Source organism: Bos grunniens, chromosome 29, assembly GCF_055505025.1.
Source record: "Bos grunniens cultivar Pamir isolate PY7600 chromosome 29, Bosgru_T2T1.0, whole genome shotgun sequence".
Classification (NCBI taxonomy): Eukaryota; Metazoa; Chordata; class Mammalia; order Artiodactyla; family Bovidae; genus Bos; species Bos grunniens.
Window position 1 is genome coordinate 11,658,076 of NC_141193.1, and position 9,459 is coordinate 11,667,534.

At 42.6% G+C, this 9,459-nt stretch overlaps 1 pseudogene; it reads right to left on the reverse strand.

Annotated features, from left to right (window-relative positions):
* Window positions 1-8,607: 8,607 nt before the first annotated feature.
* On the reverse strand, window positions 8,608-9,173 carry LOC147342093 (phosphatidylethanolamine-binding protein 1 pseudogene; annotated as a pseudogene).
* Between the last annotated feature and the right edge of the window lie 286 nt (window positions 9,174-9,459).

Genomic DNA, 9,459 nt, shown 5'->3' on the forward strand with positions numbered 1-9,459 from the left:
TGTTGGTGAGAAACCACCAATAAGAGCAAGAATAATAGCTCTGGTTAATTACAGATGCTAGCTCACTGTCTCCCCATGAGCCCCGGGAAGGCATGACCCCCATTGTACAAAGGAAAGATGTCTCCTATCTTCTGGCTCCAATACTTGTGACAGATATGTAGCCACTCTCAAGAAATACACTTTAATTAAATGAATGGATGAGTTAGTAGATGCTTCCACTTGAACACACTCCTGCATCCATGTCAGGAGACACGCATGGTCTCAGCATGGCTGCCACCATATCACCTGGAAAAATCACCCTAGATCAGCCTAAGCCCAGGACGGGAGCTGGTGCCTGTTAATGTACTCCTTACTCTTGAGGCTCTATATTTGTAGCCTGTGCCACCAACATGAGGATAAATCTGATCTTTAAAGCCACAGTCTTACTCCACCTTCCTTCCACTTTTATCCATTCCAAATTGTAGATCAAAGATTTATAGCCTTCAGTGATAGAAAAGGTAGGAAAAACAGGAAAGAGGAAGATCTTGAACCCTTCTTGGAAGAGTGCAAATTAGTACAGTCTTGGGTGATGGTTTGTCCTAAATATAAGTACAGCTTTTGTCCCAGGAATTTTGCTTGTAAGATTTATATAAATCTATGACTAAAAGCACCCACAAACATAAAGAAGCAAGGATAAAGTCCTCAGAGTCTCTAACAAAAGTGAAAATCCGAGCCATCCCAAAGTCCATTCAACATAAAGTGTCCACAGCAGAGACAGGCCACCATGCAACCACCTGCCTGAAAATAGTATTCAATGTTAAGAGAAATCCTTCCAATAGGAAATTGAGAGAAAAGAACAGAATATAAAACAGCATGATCCCAGGCTTGCAGAGCAAGTGGAAGACAGTGCAGCATCCTCACCAGGCATATACATCCTGGATTTTCTGCCTTGATTCAGATCCCAGGACAGAAGTCAGAGGGTCAGGCACAGGTGACAGCAAGGCCACCGTGGGAGCCACTGCAGACCCATGGGGCCCGAGACAGGGTGGAGAGGGCTGGGAAGTGGGGAGGCATCCACAGGTACAGAGACAACAGCTCTTTGGTGGGGGTGATACCTCCTACTCTGAGGGGATCAGACTGGGCCTGAGACAGAAAAGGAACAGGTGTTGATCTATGTTCCCTCCACAGAGACAACGTATCACTGTTTCCTCACCTAGGATCTAGTGGAAGATAACTGGAACCCTAACTGAAGCAGCACTTCTGTTTTCTTGGCTCTAGGAGGAGCTAAAGCACTGGCTGATTACTCCCTTCCTCACCCTTACCAGCCACCCTTTCCTTGCCACTACTTCAAGCCTGAAATCACACTGCAAAGAGAGTTGTAAAGACCTTTGGTTTCTTGTCAGTTTACTTTATCTCCTAGGGTAACACAACAAGCTGTTCCCATGACAACCTGCACAGTTCAATCTCTCCATATTATAGGGGACTAAAAGATCTTCATGACCAAGATAATCATGATGGCAAGATCACTCACCTAGAGCCAGACATCCTGGAATGTGAAGTCAAGTGGGCCTTAGAAAGCATCACTACGAACAAAGCTAGTGGAGGTGATGGAATTCCAGTTGAGCTATTTCAAATCCTGAAAGATGATGCTGTGAAAGTGCTGCACTCAATATGCCAGCAAATTTGGAAAACTCAGCAGTGGCCACAGGACTGGAAAAGGTCACTTTTCATTCCAATTCCAAAGAAAGGCAATGATGAAGAATGCACAAACTACCCCACAATTGCACTCATTTCACATGCCTAGTAAAGTAGTGCTCAAAATTCTCCAAGCCAGGCTTCAGCAATACATGCACCGTGAACTTCCAGACGTTCAAGCTGTTTTTTTTTTTATTTATTTATTATTATTTTACTTTACAATATTGTACTGGTTTTGCCATACATAATCCACCACAGGTGTACAGTGTTCCCCATCCAGAACCCCCCTCCCACTCCCTCCCTGTACCATCCCTCTGGGTCATCCCAGTGCACCAGCCCCAAGCATCCTGTATCCTGCAATGAACCCGGACTGGCAATTTGTTTCTTATATGATATTATATATGTTTCAATGCCATTCTCCCAAATCATCCCACCCTCTCCCTCTCCCACAGAGTTCAAAAGAGTGTTCTATACATCTGTGTCTCTTTTGCTCTCTTGCAAACAGGGTTATCATTACCATCTTTCTAAATTCCATATATATGCATTAGTATACTGTCTTGATGTTTTTCTTTCCGGCTTACTTCACTCCTTATAATAGGCTCCAGATTCATCCACCTCATTAGAAATGATTCAAATGTATTCTTTTTAATGGCTGAGTAATACTCCGTTGTGTATATGTGCCACAGCTTTCTTATCCATTCATCTGGTGATGGACATCTAGGTTGCGTCCATGTCCTGGCTATTATAAATAGTGCTGCGATGAACATTGGGGTACATGTGTCTTTTTGCATTCGTGTTTCCTCGATGTGTATGCCCAGCAGTGGGATTGCTGGGTCATAAGGCAGTTCTATTTCCAGGTTTTTAAAGGAATCTCCACAGTGTTCTCCATAGTGGCTGTACTAGTTTGCATTTCCACCAATAGTGTAAGAGAGTTCCCTTTTCTCCACACCCTCTCCAGCATTTATTGCTTGTAGACTTTTGGATTGCAGCCATTCTGACTGGCGTGAAATGGCACCTCATTGTGGTTTTGATTTTCATTTCTCTGATAATGAGTGACATTGAGCATCTTTTCATGCGTTTGTTAGCCATCTGTATGACTTCTTTGGGGAAATGTCTGTTTAGTTCTTTGGTCCATTTTTTGATTGGGTCGTTTATATTTCTGGAATTGAGCTGCAGGAGTTGCTTGTATATTTTTGAGATTAGTTCTTTGTCAGTTGCTTCATTTGCTATTATTTTCTCCCATTCTGAAGGCTGTCTTTTCACCTTGCTTATCGTTTCCTTTTTGTGCAGAAGCTTTTAAATTTTAATTAGGTCCCATTTGTTTATTTTTGCTTTTATTTCCAGTATTCTGGGAGGTGGGTCATAGAGGATCCTGCTGTGATTTGTGTCGGAGAGTGTTTTGCCTATGTTCTCCTCTAGGAGCTTTATAGTTTCTGGTTGTACATTTAGATCTTTAATCCATTTTGAGTTTATTTTTGTGTATGGTGTTAGAAAGTGTTCTAGTTTCATTGTTTTACAAGTGGTTGACCAGTTTTCCCAGCACAACTTGTTAAAGAGATTGTCTTTTCTCCATTGTATATTCTTGCCTCCTTTGTCAAAGATAAGGTGTCAATAGGTGCATGGATTTATCTCTGGGCTTTCTATTTTGTTCCATTGATTTATATTTCTGTCTTTGTGCCAGTACTATACTGTCTTGATGACTGTGGCTTTGTAGTAGAGCCTGAAGTCAGGCAGGTTGATTCCTCCAGTTCATTCTTCTTTCTCAAGATTGCTTCGGCTATTCGAGGTTTTTTGTATTTCCATACAAATTGCGAAATTATTTGTTCTAGCTCTGTGAAAAATACCGTTGGTAGCTTGATAGGGATTGCATTGAATCTATAGATTGCTTTGGGTAGTATACTCATTTTCACTATATTGATTCTTCCGATCCATGAACATCATATATTTCCTCCATCTATTAGTGTCCTTTTTGGTTTCTTTCGCCAGTGTTTTCTATATATAGGTCTTTTGTTTCTTTAGGTAGATATATTCCTAAGTATTTTATTCTTTTCGTTGCAATGATGAATGGAATTGTTTCCTTAATTTCTCTTTCTATTTTCTCATTATTAGTGTATAGGAATGCAAGGGATTTCTGTGTGTTGATTTTATATCCTGCAACTTTACTATATTCATTGATTAGCTCTAGTAATTTTCTGCTGGAGTCTTTAGGGTCTTCTATGTAGAGGATCATGTCATCTGCAAACAGCGAGAGTTTTACTTCTTTTCCAATTTGGATTCCTTTTATTTCTTTTTTTGCTCTGATTGCTGTGGCCAAAACTTCCAAAACTATGTTGAATAGTAGTGGTGAGAGTGGGCACCCTTGTCTTGTTCCTGACTTTAGGGGAAATGCTTTCAATTTTTCACCATTGAGGATAATGTTTGCTGTGGGTTTGTCATATATAGCTTTTATTATGTTGAGGTATGTTCCTTCTATACCTGCTTTATGGAGAGTTTTTATCATAAATGGATGTTGAATTTTGTCAAAGTCTTCCTCTGGATCTACTGGGATGACATATGGCTTTTATTTTTCATTTTTTTAGTGTATTACATTGATTGATTTGTGGATATTGAAGAATCCTTGCATCCCTGGTATAAAGCCCACTTGGTCATGGTGTATGATCTTTTTAATGTGTTGTTGGATTCTGATTGCTAGAATTTTGTTAAGGATTTTTGCATCTATGTTCATCAGTGATATTGGCTTGTAATTTTCTTTTTTTGTGGGATCTTTGTCAGGTTTTGGTATTAGGGTGATGGTGGCCTCATAGAATGAGTTTGGAAGTTTACCTTCCTCTGCAACAACTTCTGGAAGAGTTTGAGTCGGATAGGTGTTAGCTCTGCTCTAAATTTTTGGTAGAATTCAGCTGTGAAGGCTCAAGCTGGTTTTAGAAAAAGCAGAGGAACCAGAGATCAAATTGCCAACATCTGCTGGATCATGGAAAGAGTTCCAGAAAAACACTATTTCTGCTTTATTGACTATGCCAAAGCCTTTGACTGTGTGGATCACAATAAACTGTGGAAAATTCTGAAAGAGATGGGAATACCAGACCACCTGATCTGCCTCTTGAGAAACCTATATGCAGGTCAGGAAGCAACAGTTAGAACTGGACATGGAACAACAGACTGGTTCCAAATAGGAAAAGGAGTATGTCAAGGCTGTATATTGTCACCCTGCTTATTTAACTTATTTGCAGAGTACATCATGAGAGACTCTGGACTAGAAGAAACACAAGCTGGAATCAAGATTGCCAGGAGAAATATCAATAACCTCAGATATGCAGATGACACCACCTTTATGGCAGAAAGTGAAGAAAAGCCTCTTGATGAAAGTGAAAGTGGAGAGTGAAAAAGTTGGCTTAAAGCTCAGCATTCAGAAAACTAAGATCATGGGATCTGGTCCCATCACTTCATGGGAAATAGATGGGGAAACTGTGGAAACAATGTCAGACTTCATTTTTGGGGGCTCCAAAATCACTGCAGATGGTGATTGCAGTCATGAAATTAAAAGTTCTTACTCCTTGGAAGGAAAGTTATGACCAACCTAGATAGCATATTCAAAAGCAGAGACATTACTTTGCCAACAAAGGTCCATCTAGTCAAGGCTATGGTTTTTCCTGTGGTCATGTATGGATATGAGAGTTGGACTGTGAAGAAAGCTGAGTGCCAAAGAATTGATGCTTTTGAACTGTGGTGTTGGAGAAAACTCATGCGAGTCCCCTGGACTGCAAGGAGATCCAACCAGTCCATCCTAAAGGAGATCAGTCCCGAGTGTTCTTTGGAAGGACTGATGCTGAGGCTAAAACTCTAATACTTTGGCCACCTCATGCGAAGAGTTGACTCATTGGAAAAGACCCTGATGTTCGGAGGGATTGGGGGCAGGAGGAGAAGGGGATGACAGAGGATGAGATGGCTGGATGGCATCACCGACTCGATGGGCCTGAGCTTGAGTGAACTCCGGGAGTTGTTGATGGACAGGGAGGCCTGGTGTGCTGCAATTCATGGGGTCGCAAAGAGTCAGACATGACTGAGCAAATGAACTGAACTGAACTGAACTTATATGCAGAATACATCATGAGACACACTGGGCTGGAAGAAGTACAAGCTGGAATCAAGATTGCCAGGAGAAATATCAATAACCTCAGATATGCAGATGACACCACCCTTATGGCAGGAAGTGAAGAGGAACTAAAAAGCCTCTTGATGAAAGTGAAAGAGGAGAGTGAAAAAGTTGGCTTAAAGCTCAGCATTCAGAAAACTAAGATCATGGCATCCAGTCCCATCATTTCATGGGAAATAGATGGAGAAACAGTGGAAATAGTATCAAGAATTTATTTTTAGGGGCTCCAAAATCACAGCAGATGGTGATTGCTGCCATGAAATTAAAAGACACTTACTCCTTGGAAGGAAAGTTATGATCACCCTAGATAGCATATTAAAAAGCAAAGACATTACTTTGCCAACAAAGTTCCATCTAGTCAATGGCACCCCACTCCAGTACTCTTGCCTGGAAAATCCTACGGATGGAGGAGGCTGGAAGGTTGCAGTCCATGGGGTCGCTGCGAGTCAGACACGACTGAGCGACTTCCCTTTCACTTTTCACTTTCATGCATTGGAGAAGAAAATGGCAACCCACTCCAGTGTTCTTCTCTGGAGAATCCCAGGGATGGGGGAGCCTGGTGGGCTGTCGTCTATGGGGTCGCACAGAGTCGGACACGACTGAAGCGACTTAGCAGCAGCAGCAGCAGCAGTCAATGCTATGGTTTTTCCAGTGGTCATGTATGGATGTGAAAGTTGGACTGTGAAGAAAGCTGAGTGCCAAAGAATTGATGCTTTTGAACTGTGGTGTTGGAGAAAACTCATGCGAGTCCCCTGGACTGCAAGGAGATCCAACCAGTCCATCCTAAAGGAGATCAGTCCCGAGTGTTCTTTGGAAGGACTGATGCTGAGGCTAAAACTCTAATACTTTGGCCACCTCATGCGAAGAGTTGACTCATTGGAAAAGACTCTGATGCTGGGAGGGATTGGGGGCAGGAGGAGAAGGGGATGACAGAGGATGAGATGGCTGGATGGCATCACCGACCCAATGGACATGGATTTGGGTAGACTCCGGGAGTTTGTGATGGACAGGGAGGCCTGGTGTGCTGTGATTCATGAGGTCACAAAGAGTTGGACATGACTGAGTGACTGAACTGACTGAACTGAACCCCATTCTGCCTTTCATGTCAAAAACACCTGATGTTGACCTTAGAAACTTTTCTAAGCCTGCTGTTTAGTGAGAAAATATGTGTTGATCTGATGAGCATTCTTTCCCCAGGATGATATCAGCTGTGAAATCAAGTAACCAGACATTCAGTCACCTAACTTTTCTCAGCACTTGACAGAAGCAAATCACCAAGCATGCATCTCTTATTTGCCCCAAAACACCTTCAAAGTGACCTGCCCCACAAGTTGCAAAGTTGCTAAGTATATTTCAGAAAGGATACTTTTTAGTTGTCTTTATCTTTACAAATTTCTTGGGTTGGGTTCACAGTTAGAGATCTCTCCACATCTCCCAGTGCTAAATAGTTTACACAGCATGAAAGGTAGGGGAAAGAGCTTAGGGCTTGAGAATCTGATGAAAAAGAAAGTTAAAGTGTTAGTCGCTCAGTCATGTCCTACTCTTTGGAACACCATGCACTGTAGTCTGCCAGGCTCCTCTGTCCAAGGAATTCTCCAGGCAAGAATACTGGAGTAGGTACTCATTCTCTTCTCCAGTGTATCTTCTTGACCCAGGGATTGAACCAAGCCTGAACTTCAGGCAGATTCTTTACCATCTGAGCCATGAGGGAAGCCCCTGGTCAAGCTGGGATTTAAATTAGGATTATTGGGCTTCCCTGGTGGTTCAGATGGTAAAGAGTCTGCCTGCCCTACATGGTTAGTATGGTACAGTCTCATTATCATTATTTTGTTGGGTTTAGTGAATACATTTATATTTTAAATTTCTCTTATTTTTTATTTTATAAATTTATTTAAATCACCTAAACTGTACAAATACAAAATTGTGATTACGAACATGCTTTTCAATATTTATTTTTAATTTTCTTCTTTCCTTCTTCCTTTTTTTTAATCTACACAGTGTTTTTATTTTTATTCAACTATAAGCAAACAGCAGAATTAATACAACATCCAGAATGACTTTTTTTTACACCAAAGAGTGATCAAGTTAACAAGCACAGACTTTCAGATTTCTGGATAATCTTTTACCCAGAACTGCTGCTTATCTAGATGGCCAGGCTTTAACAGTAAAGTGACTTGCTCTCTGTAGCTTTTTCTGGTATTGTTCTATAAAGGAGCCAGAGTGGGACACTGACACCCAGTAACCAGCCTGAGGCATTGGGGGTTAGTGGACATGTGGGCCCCTCATTGTCTTGGTGAGACAGGGCTGTGAAAACATATGCCATTAGGAGACTTCATACACAGTGCTGTGCTCGGGCTCACAAAAGTAGAAGCAGTCAATCTCTTCTTTGTTTTCAACCTCCCTTAAAGATTCTTTGATGCTCTGTTCTAATATTGCAAACCTGGTCTTTTTACCAGAATTTTTTTTTTTTTCTTCTTTAAAATCTGGGTTGTCATTCTCACATTAACATTTTGATAAACTCCATCACAGTAGCAAAGTAACCCCCACCAAAACAGAGTTCAAGTTTGATCAAAACATAAACCCCCTAGAATTATACAGGGCAGGCAGAAGGGAAGAAAAGTCACCCTAAACCTAAATCTGACTGCTCAGGACTCGGGCAGGGAGTGGCAGGGTAGGGGGGTGGGTTGGGGGGTGGGTTGGGGGGTGTGTGTGGGCAGAAATCTACATTCATCACTAAAGGGAAACACTGTTTGGGGACTCTGGGACAGTGTCCCACTCCTCTACTTCTCAGACAGCCGTTCGTAGAGCTTGGACACATAATCATCCCATTCAGCCTGGTGACACGTACTGGTCACTGGGGTCCCCGAGGTCATACTTTTTGCAGAAAGAGGCCACTTTGAATTTGCCATGGTAGTCCCCAGATCAGTTGCTGAGAATGCACTCATCAAACTTCAGTGGTCTTTCCTGCTCATAAACCAGTCAGATGTAGTGATGCAGGCCTGTGCCCTTGGGAGGCCCAGAGCCCACATAATCTGAGAGGAATGTGCCACTGCTGATGTCATTGCCCTTCATGTTGACCACCAGAAAGTGGTGCCATTTCCTGTATTTGGGGGTCCTGCCTGCTGGGAGCATCCAGATCTGTTAAGACCAAGGTGTACAATTTACATGAATCAAGCCTGTCCCATGCATTGCCGGTGGGCCAGTTCTTAATCTGGGTGGGTGTCAGCACTTTGGCCAGTTTGTCGACCTTCACCCAGCCATATTTGACCTGCAGTGGGTGCTGCAGCCTCTAATCCACTTCCTGTAGGCTCAAGGGCCCGGACCACTTCTTGAGGTCCCCCAGCATCACAGAGCTGAGGGGGTCGGACAGCAGGGAAAGAGGCTGGTGGACTCCTGAAGGAGGGCAGCATAGGTTCCCAGCAGTCTGCCTTTCCTTCCTTCCTTTCTTGTTTTCCACATATATTTACAGTCTAGCATATGTCCTCTCTTTTGATCTTATCCAAATCTATATCTACAGGCCAAAAGAGATGGAGGAGCAGCATGGGAAGAACCAAAGAACAAAGCGCAGGGACATGAATGAAGGGTGGTGGCCCTTGTTACTCATAATGAATGTTCTGCGGTAGGATCACTCC